Below are 22,816 nucleotides of genomic sequence, written 5' to 3'. Positions count from 1 at the left end.
ATACGAAAAACTTTCTCCAGTTAGAGGCACATCTTATACACACTCCGCGTCGAAGTTAATAGGCCGTTTATACGTTCTGAGAACGAATTAAGTTACCTAACTCTCTCCTGTTTTGCGTAGAGTTGAGATATAAATGGTTTCCTACTCTTAAATGCATAGCTTCCTTTGTTAGTTGTTTATTTATCCAGTTATCATTTTACATTAATAATAGACGCGTCAGCTGAACACAATAATGAAATGTAATTAACAAATTGCACGTACAGTTGCAGTTATCTATTGAAATTAATGTTAAACTATTTACCAACATCTGACCAAGAGTTGCCATCATTGGACAACACTTTAGACACTTGATTTGGGACTGATATAAGGTCCACAATAATATTCCTGCCTCCCCATTTAAATATTTTTGTATTCAAACTTGTCTGAAGAACTGAGGCACCATCCTTCTATATTGAACAAGTTTTTAATAGATCGATCTTAACTGCAATACACAATTAGCACTTTCGTGTACCTGTTGCATACAGTACGTCATCTTAAGTGAGTTTCACATTTAGAAGGCACTGAAATGTCGTTTTAAACGCGTGAGTAGTTACTTTCACCCGCACGTAATTATTACGAACGAACTTCTGTCAACAGCAACCATGTGAGGCCGCATTCCGTGTCGGTGGACGCTACTGTTGTCGCGCGAAATGGCTCCCAAGCACGCATGAGTGCGTTGCATATGGCGGCTAGCGCATGGCGTTGTTTACTTCGCCTCGCAAGATTTCGTCGGAATTCATGGTGTTTTAAAAGAGTGCCGCATTTCCCTACGAGTGTCCAGTACTTTTAGAGCTTTGTTGCTTCTCATGTAACACAGTAACCGTGCTCTACCGCCGTCTACAGCGCAAAACTGTCTAAGAACAGCTGAGTGGCCAGTTGGCAACGCGCCGGCACCGTAGCAGACCTTGGATGAGGTCAGTAGCTGTGGCAACGGTACCCATCACACCGCACGCTCCGGAATCTGGGTAAGTGCGGCGGTATGAGATCCGCAAATGTCTGCTTAACCCTCTGAATACTAATGATTTATACAGTGGTTTCCACCTGAAACAAACATTTTATTATTTTGTTGTTTGAAGTACCAGTGCCTTTCGCGTGAAACCGCCGATGTTATTGCAAGACAGAGACATCTAACGGTGCCCTGATACACTTCTGCGAATACAGTGCATTGTAGCAGCAACTTACAATGTTCAAACCACAGTGAGCTCGGAGATTGTGCTACGTCATTACAGGAAATTGTGACGTGTTTTTTTTTTCTTTTTCTAGCGATGATATTAAGGAGATGATTAGTATATCTAAAGTTATACAGTGAGTCCAAAAAGTATTCGACTAGCTGCATATCTTTTAGTGGTGGTGGTGGGTAGTGTTTAACTTCCCGTCGACAACGAGGTCATTAGAGACGGAGCGCAAGCTCGGGTTAGGGAAGGATTGGGAAGGAAATCGGCCGTGCCCTTTCAAAGGAACCATCCCGGCATTTGCCTGAAACGATTTAGGGAAATCACGGAAAACCTAAATCAGGATGGCCGGAGACGGGATTGAACCGTCGTCCTCCCGAATACGAGTCCAGTGTGCTAACCACTGCGTCACCTCGCTCGGTGCATATCTTTTAGAAAACAAAGTCTGTGTAACATGAAAAGAAATGTATACAAATTCTAAAGAGCCAGTCATGTAAGAAGTACCTTGGTAAGCCCCTTTTGTTGAAAAGCAAGGAAAGAAATACATCCAAATCGACAGCAAGATTAACAAAATAGAAAATGTAATACAAGAGCTAGTTCATAAGGTATTCGTCCACCATCTGAACATGACGAAATTAAACTATAGCGCTGACCCACGACACACGTTAGTGTCAGCTGTGCTCGGCCTGTTCTGAAAGGCACCGATAGAAGGCAATTAGCGCTATGGGCCGTAAGGGTACTGAGACGACGCTGATCGAAAGGAAACTTATTCTGCGCTTACATAATGAATACAAACCTTCTTAAGAGATTGGTAAAGTAGTCGATAGACCTAGATCGACGGTTCAGTCGATTATAGATTCATTAAGAAACCAACCACGTACCGGAAGCCCTCACAGTTTGACTGATGCTGGCGTGATATTTATCATGAGGGAAACGAAGAAGAAACCTAAAATCAGCGTTCCTAAGTTGGCTGAGGAGTTAGAGTCTAGAGGAAAGAAAGCATGTGCCAATACAATCAGAAATACTTTCAAAACGTATGGGTATCAGAGCCGGGTAGCGCGCAAGAAATTTTAGGGTCAGAGAACAGAATCGAAAGAAACGTCATCATAGATCCAAAAAGGAAGACTTCTGGAATAGAGTAATATTTTCTGATGAGAGTAAATATAACCTATTCGGGTAGGATGGCAGGCGAATGGTGTGGCGTAAGAAGAATGTGCCAAGGATTAACGGTTCATCTTACACAGACTTTGTTTTCTAAAAGATATGCAGCTAGACGAATACTCCCTGATGGTGTGGCGCTGTGCTGTATGAGTGCTGCAGGTGTTGGAAAATTACATTTCGTAGAAGGTAAAATGAATCACCATATATATATATATATATATATATATATATATATATATATATATATATATATATATATATATATATTAGAGGACAATCTGAATCCTAGCGCCGAAAAATTAGGTCTCCAAGGAAATTATATACGGCTCTAAATAGAAGGCTGTGGCTCCTGTATAATACCCCAAAACAACTTAACACCACTCCTGAGAGCCCAGAGATTAATTCTTAGGAAAGTACTGGAGGATAGCGTCAGGATAAGACACATTTCTAACTAGAGAGACTTAAAAGAAGCACTTCAAGACGAATGGGACAAAATTCCAGCCTCTCTGAAGGCAAACTTGGTCAAGTCGATGCCCAGACGACTAGAAGCAGTAATAGCTGCAAAGGGAAACTCCACTAAATATTAATTTTCGTAACTGAAATCATATTTTCACATTGTAAATTTAAAAAAATATGAATGGACGAATACTTTTTGAAGGAGCCTTTGAATAAATTCTCCATTTTCTCAAAGTTGTTTTCGCTATGGATGTATTTATTTCCTTGTCCACCCATAAAAATAACTTACCAAGGTTCGTTGCATATGACTGGATGTTCACGTTTTATGTTCCCTTCCTTTCACGAGACATATACCGGTACTTAGATTTTTTTTAAAAAATTACAACTATACGACTGCTTTTTGATCTCACTGTAAGTCCTGGAATGCTTTCGCAATGTCATGCTCTAGTAAAATCTTCTTGGTTTGCAAGCCATGGCGCTTCAAATAAAGCGCTCTAGCTTCCGATAGCTGTCTATGCCATTGCCTTCTCAATGACTGCCACGGCTGGCAGGGTGTTCTGCGCATATAGATGCAATGTCAGTGTCTGGGACCTTCCAGAGAGAAGCCGGAGTCATAGGTGCGCAGAAGGCAAGCTGGAAAAGTTATTAGCGGCTCAATCCCGTCGCGGCACCGAGTGACGTCACATGCCGCGAGTGGCCGTCGCCACGTTTGAAACTTCCGCTCCTGCCTCCCTGCAAGCGTCAAGCCTACGTCTTTGCTTTCGCTCAATGTCCAGAGCCCGTCCCCATGGCCTACTGAGTGCGTACCCCTGATATCTATTAAAACTTGCTGTTGAGTCTTATTTGGGCCGCTTCTTTTATAACAGAATCCCAATACGACGCCGTTTGCCGGTCGCGGTGGTCTCGCGGTTCTAGGCGCGCAGTTTGGAACCGTGCGACTGCCACGGTCGCAGGTTCGAATCCTGCCTCGGGCATGGATGTGTGTGATGCCCTTAGGTTAGTTAGGTTTAAGTAGTTCTAAGTTCTAGGGCACTAATGACCACAGCAGTTGAGTCCCACAGTGCTCAGAGCCATTTGAACCATCATGCCGTTTGAGCCAAAACTCTCGGTTTTCAAGCAGTATTTTATGCCCAGTGTCTAGATAATGTTCAGCCAGGCCGACTTGTCAAATTCCCTTTGTCTGATATGTCACGAATGTTCTGCACAACGCTTAGGAACAGTGCGAAGAGTTTAACGTTTTTAAACGCTACCACATTCACAAGGACACTATACAGGGTGTAAATTTTAAGTTGACAAACCACAACAACCAGAAAAATAAGCTTCACACGAAAAAAATGTGTAGAATCCAAAGCTGATTATTTTCGAAGGGGACAAAAATGATTCAAATGGCTCTAAGCACTATGGGATTTAACATCTGCGGTCATCTATCCCCTACACTTAGAACTTCTTAAACCTAACTAACCAAAGGACATCACACACATCTATGCCCGAGGCAAGATTCGAACCTGCAACCGCCACAGCAGCGAGGTTTTGGACTGAAGCGCCTAGAATCGCTCGAGCACAGCGGCCCGCCGAAGGGGACATCTGCTGGTGCTAAAATTAGTCCGCCATCCCAGCCCCCTGGGATGGGGCGGGAGGCAACTTTAAAATTTCAAATGGGAACCCCCATTTTTTCTTGCAGGATATGCGAGGAACTCGAAAACCTATGTTGTTCAAATGTCTAAAATGGCTCTGAGCACTATGGGATTTAACTTCTGAGGTCATCAGTCCTCTACACTTAGAACTACTTAAAATTAACTAAACTAAGGACATACATGCCCGAAGCAAGATCCGGGCCTGCGACCGCAGCAACAACGCGGTTCCAGACTAAAGCGCCTAGACCCGCTCTTCCACAGCGGCCGGCTAGGACGCCTTCCGATCTAGTTTTGTTGTAATGCCATGCTCTCAGGAAATGGTTAGTTTTCAATTACTAATTATTAATTTTACGATATTATGAAGTTAATATGTTCAGTAAATAAGTAAGTACATCATAATGGCATCAGTTTTGAACGTTATTTCCAATAATATAGGTACCCGGTGCATTATTTATAATCACACGAAGTAGAATAGCACTTGCACTTTGCAAACAATGCTCATTCTGCAAGGGACACAACGTAGAAAACATAGAAAGAATCTCACACGACGACTCGTTAAGATAGTCCAACAACGGATTGTGTTAACTAACCTCCGCAAAACGTGGATGTAAAAACACGACCAGTCATACTGTAGGCCTCTTGTGCCATCCTCTACGGACTCACTGGCTAAACTGAGACATTTCTGGAGGTTGAGTGCAAGTGGGTGGTTCCTGCAACATCAAGTTAACATTGTTCATTGACCTCATTTTAACTTTTTTACTGATACTCTTGAAAAAGGATGGTTACTGAATCAACCTGAGTCGTACAGTGCTATACAAAATTTTGTTTCCGATCTTGTAGACAGAAAGCAATAGCATTAAAATGACAGCATACATGTGGGAATGCTAAGGTGCTGAACTCAACACACCCAGAATGAAGACAGATTTTTTACAACATTTATTCGCTTCAGCTGCATTTAAGCAGTATTTACAATAAAGAACAACTGAATTTCTGTGAAGATAATGGAAGAGCGATCTCAAAGTTACTAATGAATCTTTTAAACATTTTACTGATAAACAGTGTGAGAGTTGATAATGACAGAATTTACATGTATTACGAAAGATTTCTTTTTTTCGGCAGATGAGTTAATTATCAGTATTAAATCTCAATTCAAGGATATGAAAACAAATGCATTTGGTTAATAATCAGGAACTGACATGAGGTTGTGGCGTTTATGCCACATCCCTCCCACGTTTATTACATTTGTGTTGTTATGTTTTTAATGCACAGTATAGGAAGATTGGGTTACGGGAGGCTAGTGAGGAAGTAGGGTCACAAGTCAGACTCGCTGAACGACGCGCCAGTTGGTCACATAGAGCGAGAAAAAGCCTTATCGCACCGGAGCAGAGAGAGACCATAGGGATTCACCTACAACGCTGGGCCCCAAGTAGCGAATACTAATATACAGCTTCAACCGTGCTGATAACGCTACTTGCACAGAAAAATTGTTAATAATAACTTCAATATCACTCAGATCACCAGGAAACGCTAATTACTGATCATAGTTACCGTTAAATGCTTATTGATGTGAAGGATGGAGCAATCACAAACACGCCCTGACAGGGCAGTCGTCAAACTGCCAAGATAGTTCACCACTAGATCACGATACGTTTCCGAGCAGGTAATACATGAATCCGTGTGCACAATCTGCTCTCATGTAAAGACGGAACACTTTGTTGAAAAATTGCTTCCGATGACGTACTGGTGTGATGTGTTAATCCATGGCAGTCTACGACGGTTTTCGAGGTGGCAAAAAGCAAATTAGAGTGTGAAGTGCAACTCCGCGCAAAGACGGAATTAACTGTTTAAGTTGCCTCGGAAAGAATATTTGTGCGATCTGATGTTGATTCTATGATCGAATGGAGATTTTTAAAGTGTCTTTTGAGAATGATTATCATGCGGAAAATTTGCCATGAGTAATGATAGAAGTATCTCAGAATTTTTTTTCTAGAGTTTTTTTTGTTTCTGTAAGCTGACATTATTTACTGTAAGCGCCTTGTTTGTTAATGGTGGCATATAGTTCTTGTGGAAAGTGTTATCTACATCTACTTTTACATCTGTACTGATACTCCGAAAATCACGCTTCAGTGCTTAGCAGAAGGCTTATCGAACCACCTTTACAATAATTCTCTATTATTCGACTCTCAGGACGGCTTGCGGGAGCTCTGATTTCCCTTATTTTACTATGATGGTCGTTTCTTTCCATGTAATTAAGTTACAAGAAAATATTTTCGCATTCGATGGAGAAAGTTGACACTTGTAATTTCGTGAGATGTTTCCGCCGCAACGGAAAACGCCTTTGTATCAATGATGTGCATTCCAAAACCTGAATCATGCCCTCGTCACTCTCCCCTCTTTTTTCCGATAATACAAAACGTGCAGCTCTTCTTTAAACGTTATAGATGTTCTCTGTTAATCCTCTCTGGTAAGGATCCCACATCGCGCAGCAGTATTACGAAACAGGACGTACAAGCGTAGTGTAGGCAGTTTCTTTAGTAGATTTGTCACATTTTCTAAGTGTTCTGCCAATAAAACGCAGTATTTGTTTTTGCCTTCCTAACAACATTTTTCTTTGTGTTCTTCCTAATTTAAATTGTTCGTAAGTGTAATTCCTGGCTACTTAGCTGAGTTTACGGCCCTTAGATTAGACTGATTTATCGTGTAACCGAAGTTTGACAGTTTTCTTCTAGAACTCATGTTGATGACCTCACACGTTTCACTAATTAGCATTAATTGCCAATTTTCGCACCATTCAGATATCTTTTCTAAATCGTTTTGCAATTTGTTTTGGTCTTCTGATGAGTTTATTAGACAATAAACGACAGCATCATCTACAAACAACCAATGACGGCTACTCATATTGTCTCCTAAATCCTTGATATACATAAGGGACAGTAGAGGGACTGTAAAACTATTTCGGGAATGCCAATTATCACTACTCTTTTACTCGATGACGAACTGTGACCTATCTTTCAGCGAATCACGAATCCAGTCATGTTAGTGAGACCATATTCCATAAACACGCAATTTAAGCGACCTAGTTGTATCACAAGAACGATGATTTCTAAATCCGTCAATAGACCATACTCTTCGAGGCGATTCATAATGTTCAAACGCTATATGCACTATGTGGTCAAAAGTATCCGAACACATAGCTGAAAATCACTTGCAAGTTTGTGGCGCCCTCCATCGGCAATGCTGGAATTCAGTTTCGCGTTGGCCCTCCCTTAGCCTTGATGACAGCTTCCACTCTCGCATGGATACGTTCAACCAGGTGGTGGAAGGTTTCTTGGGGATTGGTAGCCCATTCTTCACGGCATGCTGCACTGAGGAGAGGTATCGATGTCGGTCGGTGAGGTTTAGCACGAAGTCGGCGTTCCAAAACCCCCCAAAGGTGTTCTATAGGATTCAGGCCAGGACTCTGTGCAGCGAGTCCATTAGAGGGATGTTATTGTCGTGTAACCACTCCGCCACAGGCCGTGCATTATGAACAGGTGCTTGATCTTGTTGAAAGATGCAATCGCCATCAACGAATTGCACTTCAACAGTGGGCAGCAAAAAGGTGCTTAAAACATCAATGAAGGCCTGTGCTGTGGTAGTGCCACGCAAAACAATAACGGGTGCAAGCCTTCTCCATGAAAAACACGACCACACCATAACACCACTGCCTCCGAATTTTACTGTTGGCACTACACGCGCTGGCAGATGCCGTTCACCGGGCGTTCGCCATACCCACACCCTGCCATCGGATCGCCACATTGTGTACCGTGATTCGTCACTCCACACAACGTCTTTCCATTTTTCAATCGTCGAATCTTTACGCTGCTTACACCAAAAAAGGCGTCGTTTGGAATTTATCGGGGTGATGTATGGTTTATGAACAGCCACTCGACGATGAAATCCAAGTTTTCTCACCAGCTGCCTAACTGTAATAGTACTTTTAGTGGGTCCTGATGCAGCTTGGAATTCCTGTGTGATGATCCACTTAGATGCCTGCCTACTACACATTACAACCCTCTTCAACTATCGGCGGTCTCTGTCAGTCAACAGACGAAGTTGGCCTGTATGCTTTTGTACTGTATGTGTCCCTTCATGTTTCCTCTTCCCTATCACATCAGAAACAGTGGACCTAGGGATGTTTAGGAGTGTGGAAATCTCGTGTACAAACGAATGACACAGCTGCCTGTAATCACCTGACCACGTTCGAAGTCCGCGAGTTGCGCGGAGCGCCCCGTTCTGATCTCTCACGATCCCTAATGACTACTGAGGTCGCTGATATGGAGTACGTGGCAGTAGGTGGCAGCACAATGCACGTAATATGAAAAACATGTTTTTTGGGGTGTCCGGATGCATTTGAACGAATAGTGTATGTTCCAAAATACTGCTGTATATCGACGTTAATGATATGGGCCTGTTATTTAGTGGATTACTCATACTAACTTACTTCAATATTGGTGTGAGCTGTGCAACTTTCCAGTCTTTGGGTACGGATCTTTCTTCGAGCGAGTGGTTGCAAATGATTGTTAAGTATGGAGATGTTCTATCAGCACACTCTGAAAGGAACCTAATTGGTGCACAGTCTGAACCAGAAGACTTGCTTTTATTAAGTGATTTAAGTTGCTTGACTACTCCGAAGATCACTTTCGCAGCTGTTGTTGGTTCCAATTCTGGAATATTCACTTCTTCTTTGGTGAAGGAATTTCGACATGCTGTGTTTAGTAACTCTGCTTTTGCTGCACTGTCGTCGATGGTATTTCCATTGCTATCGCGCCGAGAAGGCATTGACTGTTTCTTGCCGCTATCATACTTTATTTACGGTCGGAATCTCTTTGGATTTTCTGCCAAGTTCCGAAACAAAGTTTCGTTGTGGACGCTATTATAAGCATCTCGCATTGATGTCCGCGCTAAATTTCGAGCTTGTGTAAAAGATCGGCAATCTTGGAGATTTTGCTTTCGTTTGGACTTTAACCCATTTACGTCTTTTGGGAATTATACATGACGTACACTCATGAATGCTTTGGAAAGTCAGCAGGATGAGCTTAGTCCAGACATCGCTCGGTTTCTTTATTCAGCTCAGATTATGTACTCTGAAACACGCACAGGGTAATATTTAGAAGCACGTAGCTACAAGATAACAACTGAAACGAACTGCAGATCGGGCGCCGATTGATCTCGTAAGGTCCTCTCAGATTTTAGCTGTCAACAATATAACTTTTTAAGTTTTTTGGTTCAGCAATCTTGAAAATAATTGTGGCAGTTTAACCCATAACTGTTTGAAAGGAGTCAGACACTTAAAAAGCAGTTTCAACAGATGGATCGTTAAAAAGAAAAACGCAGTTTAATAAATACACTCCTGGAAATGGAAAAAAGAACACATTGACACCGGTGTGACAGACCCACCATACTTGCTGCGGACACTGCGAGACGGCTGTACAAGCAATGATCACACGCACGGCACAGCGGACACACCAGGAACCGCGGTGTTGGCCGTGTCGAATGGCGCTAGCTGCGCAGCATTTGTGCACCGCCGCCGTCAGTGTCAGCCAGTTTGCCGTGGCATACGGAGCTCCATCGCAGTCTTTAACACTGGTAGCATGCCGCGACAGCGTGGACGTGAACCGTATGTGCAGTTGACGGAATTTGAGCGAGGGCGTATAGTGGGCATGCGGGAGGCCGGGTGGACGTACCGCCGAATTGCTCAACACGTGGGGCATGAGGTCTCCACAGTACATCGATGTTGTTGCCAGAGGTCGGCGGAAGGTGCACGTGCCCGTTGACCTGGGACCGGACCGCAGCGACGCACGGATGCACGCCAAGACCGTAGGATCCTACGCAGTGCCGTAGGGGACCGCACCGCCACTTCCCAGCAAATTAGGGACACTGTTGCTCCTGGGGTATCGGTGAGGACCATTCGCAACCGTCTCCATGAAGCTGGGCTACGGTCCCGCACACCGTTAGGCCGTCTTCCGCTCACGCCCCAACATCGTGCAGCCCGCCTCCAGTGCTGTCGCGACAGGCGTGAATGGAGGGACGAATGGAGACGTGTCGTCTTCAGCGATGAGAGTCGCTTCTGCCTTGGTGCCAATGATGGTCGTATGCGTGTTTGGCGCCGTGCAGGTGAGCGCCACAATCAGGACGGCACACAGGCACACAGGGCCAACACCCGGCATCATGGTGTCGGGAGCGATCTCCTACACTGGCCGTACACCTCTGGTGATCGTCGAGGGGACACTGAATAGTGCACGGTACATCCAAACCGTCATCGAACCCATCTTTCTACCATTCCTAGACCGGCAAGGGAACTTGCTGTTCCAAGAGGACAATGCACGTCCGCATGTATCCCGTGCCACCCAACGTCGTCTAGAAGGTGTAAGTCAACTACCCTGGCCAGCAATATCTCCGGATCTGTCCCCCATTGAGCATGTTTAGGACTGGATGAAGCGTCGGCTCACGCTGTCTGCACGTCCAGCACGAACGCTTGTCCAACTGAGGCGCCAGGTGGAAAGGCATGGCAAGCCGTTCCACAGGACTACATCCAGCATCTCTACGATCGTCTCCATGGGAGAATAGCAGCCTGCATTGCTGCGAAAGGTGGATATACACTGTACCAGTGCCGACATTGTGCATGCTCTGTTGCTTGTGTCTATGTGCCTGTGGTTCTGCCAGTGTGATCATGTGATGTATCTGACCCTAGGAATGTGTCAATAAAGTTTCCCCTTCCTGGGACAATGAATTCACGGTGTTCTTATTTCAATATCCAGGAGTGTATAAATTTCTTAACGGTCAGCCATGACTGCACCAGACAGTAAAAGCTTTTCAAACAAAATATTTACTTTTACAAGTAGGTTTAAAGTAGCTCAGGGATACGCTACTAATTCGGAATGCTGATCCGTATTGAGGATTCAGACCAATACGACGGTAACTAATCTAAGTTAGACAGCACAACGCACAAGAACAAAAATTAAATCTGAATGACAAAGCATCGCTCAAAAAACAAGTGTTTCCCAGAACACTAAGAATGCTTTTGTCACACACAATAAAAGGTGCTCACATTATCCTTCTACTCCGGTCCTTGGCTGCATCCACAAACCAAAGCAGTAGAAGTAAGAAATGTGCCAACACTCGACCACGAAGGCTGTGGAAAGCAGTAAGTTTTCAAAAGTAACACGCACACGTTCCACAGTGAAGATCTCCATCCATAACCGTACTTTGAAATCTCGGCGAGCAACTCCTAGTTACCATGTGGAACAGAAAGAAACGAGCGAGCGCAGGATAGAGCAAACGTTCCGGTAAATACACTCACCATGCGACTACGCTCGTTCTGGAGGGATTCGACGAATCCGTCGCTATAACATAACGTATATAGAAGTTTAATGACAAGCAGATACGACAGTGGAAAACATTTCCATAATTATATTGTGCTCTAATCGAGGCGGACAATGTGAGTAGTTAGCTTATGAGTTGTCTGTCAGATCGTATAGCACACATAATAACACTGAAAATAGTGAAGGGTGTCGTATTGAAGACAAGGACTTACAGACATGAATTAACTTGGAATTCAGCTATTCGGAGAGAATATCAAAATACATCCCAGTGTAGGGACCTGTTAAAGTTAGAGACTAATACGATGTACATGTTCACACATAAATACCCTTGTATGAATGTTATCGAAGCTTTTGGGGGAGGGGGGGGGGCAGCGTACGAGGCAATAGTAACACATGATATGCATTAGAGATTCGCAATTTGGCTCCAAAAAGGAGTTGAAAGGAAAATAAAAGATGTTCTGTTGGCCCGATATAGGGCTACATGAAAGGTTTAGATCAGGTTTTATTCATTAAAGAAAAATCATTTGATTGTGTTGACTTCACTATGTACGAGTACTCTTGCACAAGTTAGAGCGTTAAGGAACTGGCGGAAATGTTCCTTCCATATTTGCAAAAGAGAAAGAAAGTTTATTTTCATTGTCAACAAAAAGAGATCCGGTTCCACTCTTCATCTTACTCGGATTCTACAATAAAAAAAATAAAGTTAAATTAAATAAAATTTCGCATGTGGACCACTGCAAACAAAGAAACAGTGGAAACAATTTTAAATGGCTCTGGAGACGGGCACAAGAGACAGAACTCTCGCAAGCAGCAGGAATTAATAACTAAATAGCAAATTTCGTCTCACCCATCTACTCCTCAATTCCATCCCAGATGAATAGGTTGATGGTAGCAGCACTTTCCACTTCGCCTTTGCTTATTTCCTGCCTGCCTGCCCGCCTCTGCCTTATTCTACGAACAGTAAACCAGAACGCCATTATGTAAGACACACATCGATAGCAGGATTCAAACTTATTAGATGATAAATGTAGTTCCAAAGTTTGAAAGATGGAGTTTTTACTCTAACGTGATGCTGCGCAAATTTTAAGAGAATATGAAACATTGAACATATTTGGATGTGGTTAAGTTGTGTATATGCCCCCCCCCCCCTCCCCCAGGAAAGTTCTTGCGCTCAAATCATTCTCGAAACCGAAAGCTGGATGAAAACCGAAGTAGAAAGCTCCGAAATGTTTAACGATGCCTGGAACGTATAACAGAAAGACGCCATAGACGGGGGCGTGTTCGTTGCAGTGGACAAGAATATTGTCTCTATTGAAATTAAGTCTAACTCTGAAATTATCTGGACATGAGTAACCGGCGTAGATGAACTCAAGATACCCTACGAGTGTTTCTACTGGCCACTAGATTCCGCCGTAACAGTTGTAGAATCGTTCAAAGGAAGTCAAAGCTCAGTAGCGCGGGTGTAACCCTATCATGCAATATTAGTTAAGGCCGACTTTAACCTACCGAGTATAGCCTGGGACATCTATGAATTCACTGCACATGGTGCATACAAACAGTCTTGTGAAGTGTTTTGTACACGTTTCCGAAAAAGTCTTGAGCAACTAGTTCAACAACCAACACAAAATGGAAATATTGTAGACCTTGTACCTACAAATGGATCTGTCCCCATCAACATTGTCAGTATAGAGACGGGATTAGCGATCATGATATTACTGTAGCGACGCTGATTACTACAGTCAATAAACTCATTAATATGGCCAAGAAAGTATTTATGCTGGAAATGGCAGAAAAGCAGTTGTTGCCATCCTAGTTAGGCAATGAGTGGGCATCATTTTGTTCCAGTATAACGAACGTTAAGGAGTTACCAGTAAGGTTTAAACTGATTGTAAAGCTCGTTCCGGAGAAATGTGTGCCTTGTAAGTGGGTTACGGGCGGAAAAGATCTACTGCAGCTTAAAAACCGAATTCGGAAAATGATGCGACAGACAAGAGTTTGTTGCACCCTAGGGACAAAAGAGAACGAGGAAATGTCGACAGGCAGACATTTGTAGAAATTTATGCGTCTATAAAAAGATCGATGCGTGAAGCGTACAACAACTTCCTCTGTAATACCTTAATGAAGGATCTTGCCGGGGAGCCGAGTTCTGGTCCTAAGGAAAATCACTAACCGGGTATAAGACTTCTATCCCGTAACTCGTCGAACAGTCAGATATGGCAATAGATAACAACAAAACGAAAGCTGAAGTTTTAAATTTAGCTTGGCCATCGCACAAACTTTCGTGTGGAGAAAATAGAAATAGGAATCCCTGGGGTAGACAAGCAAGTCAAAGAGTTGAAAAAGAATAAGCCGCCCAGACCGAAAGGAATCCCATTTCGTCTTTAAACAGATATCTCTACGGCATAGGCTCCTTATTTATTTTTCATTTATCGCGATTCTCTCGCCCAACGAAAACTCCCAGTTGACTAGAGAAAAGCGTAGGTGACGCTTGTATGCAAGAAGGGCAGAAGAATGGACCTCAACAATTTACAGACCCGTATCTTTAACACTGGTATGCTGCAGTATTCTTCAACGTGTGCTAAGGCGTAATATAATCAATTTGTTTGAGGCAGGAAAGCCTCTGTCCACAAATCAGCATGGAATTAGAAAGCACTGCTCGTGCGGAACTCAGCTTGCCCTCTTCTCTATCGTTATCGTGCGATCCATAGATGAAGCGAAACAGATTCCATTTTACTGTGTTTCTGGAAAGTGTTTAGCACAGCCCCCCCCCCCCCCCCCCCCCCAAACCACCGCGGAGATTGTTGACGAAGATCCAAGCGCACGGATTAGATTCCCAGATATGTAAAAGGCTGGAAGACGTGTTAAGTAATAGAACACGGCAGCGAGTGTTCATCAGACACAGGAGGGCCAAGGGCACAGTTATAGGGCTGGCCTTCTTTTCTATATAGGCAACGGCCTTGCTGCAGTGGATACACCGGTTCCCGTCAGATAACTGAAGTGAAGCACTGTTGGGCGTTTCCGGCACTTGGATGGGTGACCATCCGGGCCACCATGCGCTGCTGCCATTTTTCGGGGTGCACTCAGCCTCGTGATGCCAATTGACGACCTACTCGACCGAATAGTAGCGGCTCTGGCCAAAGAAAAAGATCCTAACGATCGGGAGAGTGGTGTGCTGGCCACACGCCCCTCCTATTTGCATCCTCAGCTGAGCATGACACGGCGGTCGGATGGTCCGATGGGCCACTTGTGGCCTGATGGCGGAGTGCTTGTTTTCTATATACTGTTTACAAATCATCTAACGTGTAGAGTGAGCAGGAATATGCTACTGTTTGCTGAGAGCACCATAGTGCACAAGGAAGTATCGTCGAGTGACAGTAGAAGAATACAGGATGAATCAGAGAGAATTTCTGTTTCATGTAAAAGCAATATTTGTAGTGTGCTGCTTTAATTAAATTAAATATCTAGGTGTCACGTTGTGAAGTGGTGTGAAATGGTGCGAGCGCGTAAGGATGGTAGCAGTGAGTGGTGAGCGGTGAATGGTCAACTTCGGTTTGATGGTAAAGTTTTAGGAAAGTTTATTTTGTGTAGATAGTTCCACGTAGTCAGCGGGTACACAACTTTTCCAACAGAGCGCGCCCCGCTAAGAACAACAGCGCAGGCGCAGCGCTCATCTGTCTCCGCACTACGAGATGGCGCTGTCTTAGAGACGGACCAAATTCTGCTTCTGCCGATCTGCGTATTAATATGTAACGCAGCCACTGAGATTGTTGCTAATGTAGAACCTTTTCTCCTCTCAGATCACACTCGCACAATGATACCTGAAAGCACAAGGTATTATAACGAGTGTACAGACCTAAAACTAGTTAGTCTGCATCAGTCTACATTAGTCTGCGTTAGTTTGTAGTCAAGTTTGAGTCTGCGCCTAATAAGATTATCATATTCCTGTACATAGCCATGAAGATAAATGTATAGACATTTTGTCAAGTGTCATGGATATGTGTGAATAAGATTAACGTACCAAGACCAAAGGAACTTCAGATTTTCAATTATAAATAGCATCCAGAGTCAAGTTAAGTAATTTTATGCTTGTTATTATTTTAATAAATGTATGTGAAAATTAATCAAGTTCTCATTAAAGTGGGTCACCGTCAATCTGCTACTCTAAGCGGGCAAATGGCATTTCTATCGTCTGACCTAACGGCAGAAGATAAACACGCCACGATAAGACCATGAGACATATTGCTAACACTCACCTACTTCGTTAGAGCGACAAGTCAAATAATCTGATGGTGTGTGTACCGAAGGTCTTACAGTACGCCCACCACAGTTTAGCTCATCTACAAAGGAGAGTGCGTATTGAACACCTTTGCGATCCATTCTTGCGTCGTGCTCGAGTTTATGGGATCGCCACCAAGTCCGAGTACAGAAAAACACTGAACCAGCTCATAGCATGCTGCTGTATTTGTGACCAGTGGATTCAGTCATAACGCGAGTATTATGGAGATGCGTCATGAACGCAAATGGGGAACTCTGGAGGAGAGACAACTACACCTCTGAGGAACTACAGAGAGCAGGCATTTGAGGCTGAGTGCCTAACAATTCTACTACCGCTAATATACATCTCACAAGAGTACCGTGGAATGGACGATCGCTGTTATGGCTGAGATCCGCCGCGCTCCTGGATCGGGGGTGGGGATGGTGATAGCTGTGTCACAAATACCGGACTAGCAATAGCACTTAGAGTTTTAGCCCAGATCACGAAAGAAACAGATTGCCCGATCGCTTGGTCTAGCAGGCAACCCTTGTCAGGGAACGGCCACCAGGCGGCAACAGCGTCACACCCTTACTTGTGGCACCAACCACTAGATGGCACCCCGTTCTGTGACATATGTGGCAACATCGTCCGAAAGCGTGCAGCTCTCCACCATTTGGAGTCTGTAAAGTACAGCTGTTTCTGATGTACCGATGGTAGTGGATCGAGTCGTCTTGCCGAGGGCCTGCGGGTATGTCAACTGTGGAAGGAGTAGGTGGACAAACCCAGAACTAAAAATGTAGTAGAACTGTCTCAAAACTGAAAATTATAAAAAGAATTTGTAGTTTATTCATATTGTATTTAAGCACCAAATAAAGATTCTCCGCTAGGCTGCACAAATAAGTTTCGTTGCCTTTCCTTGATCACTCTACTGCGTTTAACTAGAAAGAAATAATGTGTTAAATCTGAGAAAACAGTACTGCTTTTAACAATAGTAACTGTGCTGACCGCAAAGTTCAGATGTTTACCATCACAGAATTTGTTTTTTACTCACGATATTTAAAGTTTCAGAATATTTATTTTTTTCAAAGATATCGTTGTCTAGTGCGTAAATGAAATTATATTCGTTTACAACTAACAGTAATCATATGCGAATGTGATTATACACTCCTGGAAATGGAAAACAGAACACATTGACACCGGTGTGTCAGACCCACCATACTTGCTCTGGACACTGCCAGAGGGCTGTGCGAGCAATGATCACACGCACGGCACAGCGGACACACCAGGAACCGCGGTGTTGGCCGTCGAATGGCGCTAGCTGCTCAGCATTTGTGCACCGCCGCCGTCAGTGTCAGCCAGTTTGCCGTGGCATACGGAGCTCCATCGCAGTCTATAACACTGGTAGCATGCCGCGACAGCGTGGACGTGAACCGTATGTGCAGTTGACGGACTTTGAGCGAGGGCGTATAGTGGGCATGCGGGAGGCCGGGTGGACGTACCACCGAATTGCTCAACATGTAGGGCGTGAGGTCTCCACAGTACATCGATGTTGTCGCCAGTGGTCGGCGGAAGGTGCACGTGCTCGTCGACCTGGGACCGGACCGCAGCGACGCACGGATGCACGCCAAGACCGTAGGATCCTACGCAGTGCCATAGGGGACCGCACCGCCACTTCCCAGCAAAATAGGGACACTGTTGCTCCTGGGGTATCGGTTAGGACCATTCGCAACCGTCTCCATGAAGCTGGGCTACGGTCCCGCACACCGTTAGGCGGTCTTCCGCTCACGCCCCAACATCGTGCAGCCCGCCTCCAGAGGTGTCGCGGCAGGCGTGAATGGAGGGACGAATTGAGACGTGTCGTCTTCAGCGATGAGAGTCGCTTCTGCCTTGGTGCCAATGATGGTCGTATGCGTGTTTGGCGCCGTGCAGGTGAGCGCCACAATCAGGACTGCATGCGACCGAGGCACACAGGGCCAACACCCGGCATCATGGTGTGGGGAGCGATCTCCTACACTGGCCGTACACCTCTGGTGATCGTCATCGAACCCATCGTTCTACCATTCCTATACCGGCAAGGGTACTTGCTGTTCCAACAGGACAATGCACGTCCGCATGTATCCTGTGCCACCCAACGTGCTCTAGAAGGTGTAAGACAACTACCCTGGCCAGCAAGATCTCCGGATCTGTCCCCCATTGAGCATGTTTGGGACTGGATGAAGCGTCGTCTCACGCGGTCTGCACGTCCAGCACGAACGCTGGTCCAACTGAGGCGCCAGGTGGAAATGGCACCGCAAGCCGTTCCACAGGACTACATCCAGCATCTCTACGATCGTCTCCATGGGAGAATAGCAGCCTGCATTGCTGCGAAAGGTGGATATACACTGTACTAGTGCCGACATTGTGCATTCTCTGTTGCCTGTGTCTATGTGCCTGTTGTTCTGTCAGGGTGATCATGTGATGTATCTGACCCCCGGGATGTGTCAATAAAGTTTCCCCTTCCAGTAACAATGAATTCACGGTGTTCTTATTTCAATTTCCAGGAGTGTACTTAAGAAAGCTTACAGAAATACTTAGAAAGGATGGAAAATCTGTTTCTTAAACTTATGTACAGTCTCAAAGTGAAAAATATATTGTCGTTATAGCTCATCTAATCCCTATAGATACTCTACGCAAAATAAATAATTATGTCAGTAATGTCAGGACGCGAAATCCGCTGCTAAGTGCAATATTTATCAGTAGATTAACTGTTTATATTTCAAAGACGTTGAGAAGATTTTCATAAGCCTTATCAGAAGAGCTGTATAACAAAGAGGAAATAGATGGCATGGAAGGCGAGTGTAAAACCTATGCGACTGCAATACAGTCTGCATTTAAACAGTAACACGCGAGAAATGTTTGTGTGTTACTTTTCATTTATTTCGTTTCGCATATTATTGTGAGAAATATCTCTAGAGTAGGAATAAACTTAGTTTGTAGAATTACAAAAGCTTATCAACATTCTTCGATTGAAAAGTCATGAGAAACCACAGCCGATCATGAGCTACAGTCAGCAATGTGACGAATGCATTTCGCGCGCAGCGCTCTAGCCGAACGCAAATCAGCGTCATTCACGTCACCGAAGATACAGCGTTGCCAGTTCCGCGACATGTACAGGTCAGTTAGCATTGTAGCATCGCCTGCGACATCTATTGATCGACGGGAAAACTAATTTTACGGTTGCCTGTTCCGCCGTAAGGACGGTCAATCTGTTTCTAACGTGATCTGGGGTTTTAGTCTCTAGTAGCTTTAGAATACAATGTAGACGGTAATTAGCAACCATTAATATGGTTGGGACAGCAGCGACGTGAAGTAATTGGGTCAGTCCAGAGCCAGGAGTACGCCCACTGGGATTAGCTCGGTGGTCAGGCCAATGCTGTAGGTTTATAAGATCTGCTGGCACACAAATAATGCTCCCCTCCCCCACGAGGGTCCTGTACAATCTCATGCCGTTCCCCCACCTCCTCCTTTTCCTTGAAAGGATACAGATCCTGTACACCACCCATAAACTCGATCCTCCTCACCCGCTTGTCTCGCCCATCCTCTCCCACCCCTGCCCGATGCTGTGCCTGTATTCCCACATCCCACTCGGTCTCAATATCTTCACCCTCACCCTCCCCCTCCCTGATGATGTCCTCCTCCCCACCATCTACCCCTCCTATCAACTCTGATCTTCCCCCTCCCACTTCCGGTGTCCTGTCCTTTAGACACCCTACTCCCTTGTGTTCTTTTTCCCCCATCCCCCTTCCTCCACCCCTCTTCCCCCGGGCTTCCTCTCTCCATTCCTCCATTCCCCCTATCTCCCCTGCCCATGGCATCTCTGCTCTCCCCTCTCCCTCTCCCACACCCACACCCCCTCCTCCTCTCTTGGCAGGTCCCCGGACTCGTACACACTCAGTGAACATTCGCGTGCCAGAGATCAACATCCCGTGTTTCTGTGTGTGGGGTCGTTTGTGCTTAAATGGTTAGGTGTTATTCGTTTTGTGCCCCTACGTTCACGAGTGACAACTTTCGTCTATGTATGTGTCCAAGTGTCTTAACAAATTTTATCTTGGACTCTACGCCCGTGACTGGCTCCATGTATTTTAAACAGTGTTTGTCTCCATTTATATGTCCACCATGTTTTTCTCTCATTGTCTTCATTTGTCTCTTTTGTGTTTCTCTCTGGCCAAAGAGCGGCGTAGTATGCTGCTGCTGGCCTGCCTGTAAACAGGTTTAAAAATAACAATACAGGAAAAAAATAACGCTGTAGAGGTCATAGCTTCTCAGTATACTTGTAGTGTAGATTGGTAGCAAATACTAACCTTCTCCATAGTATTAGCCATTAAGAAAGTATGGAGTTGCAATTGTTAATGGCTTAGGCCATAGTCCCGCAACGATCGCAGGGTCGACGTGGATACAACGGATTTGGCGGCGTCAGTGTTAGGGATGGCCGGAAGCCATTCCTGCCGTCACCCCGTACCCCCCCCCCCCCCCCCCCCCCCAGGGCGGAATCAGTGTACCCCGACTCTCCTTGGTCCTTTCATGATGGGTTATTTTGATGCCTTGACAGCATAATTCCTTAACATAGTCTACATCGTGAACATCAGTTCTAATAATAAGTGTCACGCTGTTCTCATTTGTGCCACCTTCCGTCTTTCTTTGATTTCCCTCATCCCACAGACAGTACTCATTAGACTGCTCATTCCATTCAGCAGATCCTGTAATTCTCCTTCACTGAGTATATCTATGTCATTAGCGAATCTTTTCACGGATATTCTTACAACTTTTAATTTTAATCTGATTCTTCAAATTTTGTTTCATTTCCTTCATTAAAACCTCGATGTACAGACTAAATAGTGTGTGCAAAAGACTACACCCATTTTAATGACATAACATGGTTCTTCGCCTTCCAGTCTTAGTGTTTCCTTCTTGCTATTGTACACATTGTATATTATCCGTTTTACCAAAACGTTTACCCCTATTTTTCTCCGAATTTTTAACATCTTGCACCATTTAACATTGTCCAACCGTTTTTCCAGGTGCGTAAATCCGATGAATGACCTTAACGTTTCATCAGTCTTGCAGCCATTATCAACCCCAACATGATAACTGCCTCTCGGGTGCCTTAATTTTCCTAAAGCGGAAGTAATCATCATCTGGTACATCCACAATTTTCTTTTCCATTCTTCTGTTTATCATTTTTCACAGTAGCAGTAATGCATGAGCTGTTAAGTTAACTGTACGATAATTTTCACACTTGTCGGCTGTGGCTATCTTCGGAATTTTGTGGATGATATTTTTATGAAAGTGCAAAGGTAAATTTCTAGTCTCGTACATTCTATATGCAAATGTGAGGAGTCCTTTCTTTTGCCCCTTCCACCAACTATTTTAGAAATTCTCATGGGCAGTTATCTATCTCTTCTGTGTTAATTCGTGTTAAGTCGTCCGAAAGTCTTTTTAAATCGGATTCTAATAATGGATCTCCAGTCTCTTCCCTTTCTACCCCTATCTCTTCCTGTCTCCATTCATCAGAAAACTCCACCCCCCCCCCCCCCCCCCTCGTACTCTTGCCATCCATCTGCTTTCTCCTCCAACAGTAGAATTCCCATTGCAATGTTCCCGACCTTGCTTGTAATTTTACCGAAGGTTGTTTTGACTTTTCTGTACGCTGAGTCAGTCCTTTCGATAACCATTTCCTTTTCGATTTCTTCACCTTTTTCATTTATTCATTTCGCCTTAGCTTCCCTGGTCTTGCTGTTTAGGTTATTCGTAAGTGACTTGTATTTCCAGATTCTTGAACTTCCCTAACTATTTTTAAAACTCCTCCTTTTATCGACCATCTGAAATATTTCTTTTATTACTCGTCGTTTCTTCGCAGTTACAAATTTTGTACCTATATTTTTCTTTCTAGCATTCGTAATTGCCCTTTCTAGAGATATCCATTCCTCTTCAACTGAAATGCTTACTACAATATATTGTCAAGGGGCTTCAAGCTTAACTCTTCACTCGTTAATACTTCCATATCCCACTTCCTTGCGCATTCATTCTTCCTGACTATTCTTTTAAACTTGAGCCTACCGTTTGTCATTACTAAATTGTGATTTGAGTCAGTATCTGCCCCTCTTCAGTATCTGTTTTCGATATCAGTTTTCTGAGTGTCTGCCTTAAAGTGATGTAATCGAACTGAAATCTTCTTGTAATTCCTGGTGTTTTCCAAATATACCTCCTCCTCTTGTGATTCTTGAACAGAGTACTGCAGTCCTAAATAATCTTTCTCCTCTCTCATTCCTTCTACCAAGAACTTATTTTCTCGTAATCTTTTCTTCTATTCCTTCATCTACTACCACATTGCAGTCTCCTGTGATTATTAAATTTTCGGTTCCATTTGTATACTAAATTGCCTGTTCAATATCCTCATATACTCTCTTTCGATCTTCATCTTCTGCTTGCGAAGTCATCGTACACCCTACCTGAACTATCATTTTCGTGGTTGGTTTTGCTGCCGATTCTGACGAGAACAACCCTTTCACTGAACTATTCACAGTAACACACCCTCCACCCTTCCTTTCTGTTCATGACGAATCCTACTCCCGTTATTATCATTTTCTGCTCCTAATGATATTACGAGAGTCGTTCGAAAAGTAATGCCCCACATTTTTTTCTCAGAACATTTTTATTGTTAAGAGTCATAATTTGGTGGTAATATACATCAACATA

The 22,816-nt window shown here is 44.1% G+C and overlaps 1 protein-coding gene across 2 annotated transcripts in view; it reads left to right on the top strand.

Moving 5' to 3' along the window:
- The first annotated feature begins 834 nt into the window (after positions 1-834).
- Positions 835-22,816, top strand: part of LOC126272614 (monocarboxylate transporter 2-like) — a 109,373-nt gene continuing 87,391 nt past the window's right edge. For both annotated transcript variants that reach the window (XM_049975563.1, XM_049975561.1), the window contains exon 1: positions 835-1,004. The gene's annotated coding sequence lies outside the window, so the exon portion shown is untranslated. The remainder of the gene's footprint in view (positions 1,005-22,816) is intronic.

Source organism: Schistocerca gregaria, chromosome 5 (genome assembly GCF_023897955.1).
Source record: "Schistocerca gregaria isolate iqSchGreg1 chromosome 5, iqSchGreg1.2, whole genome shotgun sequence".
In the NCBI taxonomy this organism is placed as follows: Eukaryota; Metazoa; Arthropoda; class Insecta; order Orthoptera; family Acrididae; genus Schistocerca; species Schistocerca gregaria.
Note: the sequence above shows the minus strand (reverse complement) of the source record. Positions and strands in the feature narration are given on the sequence as shown.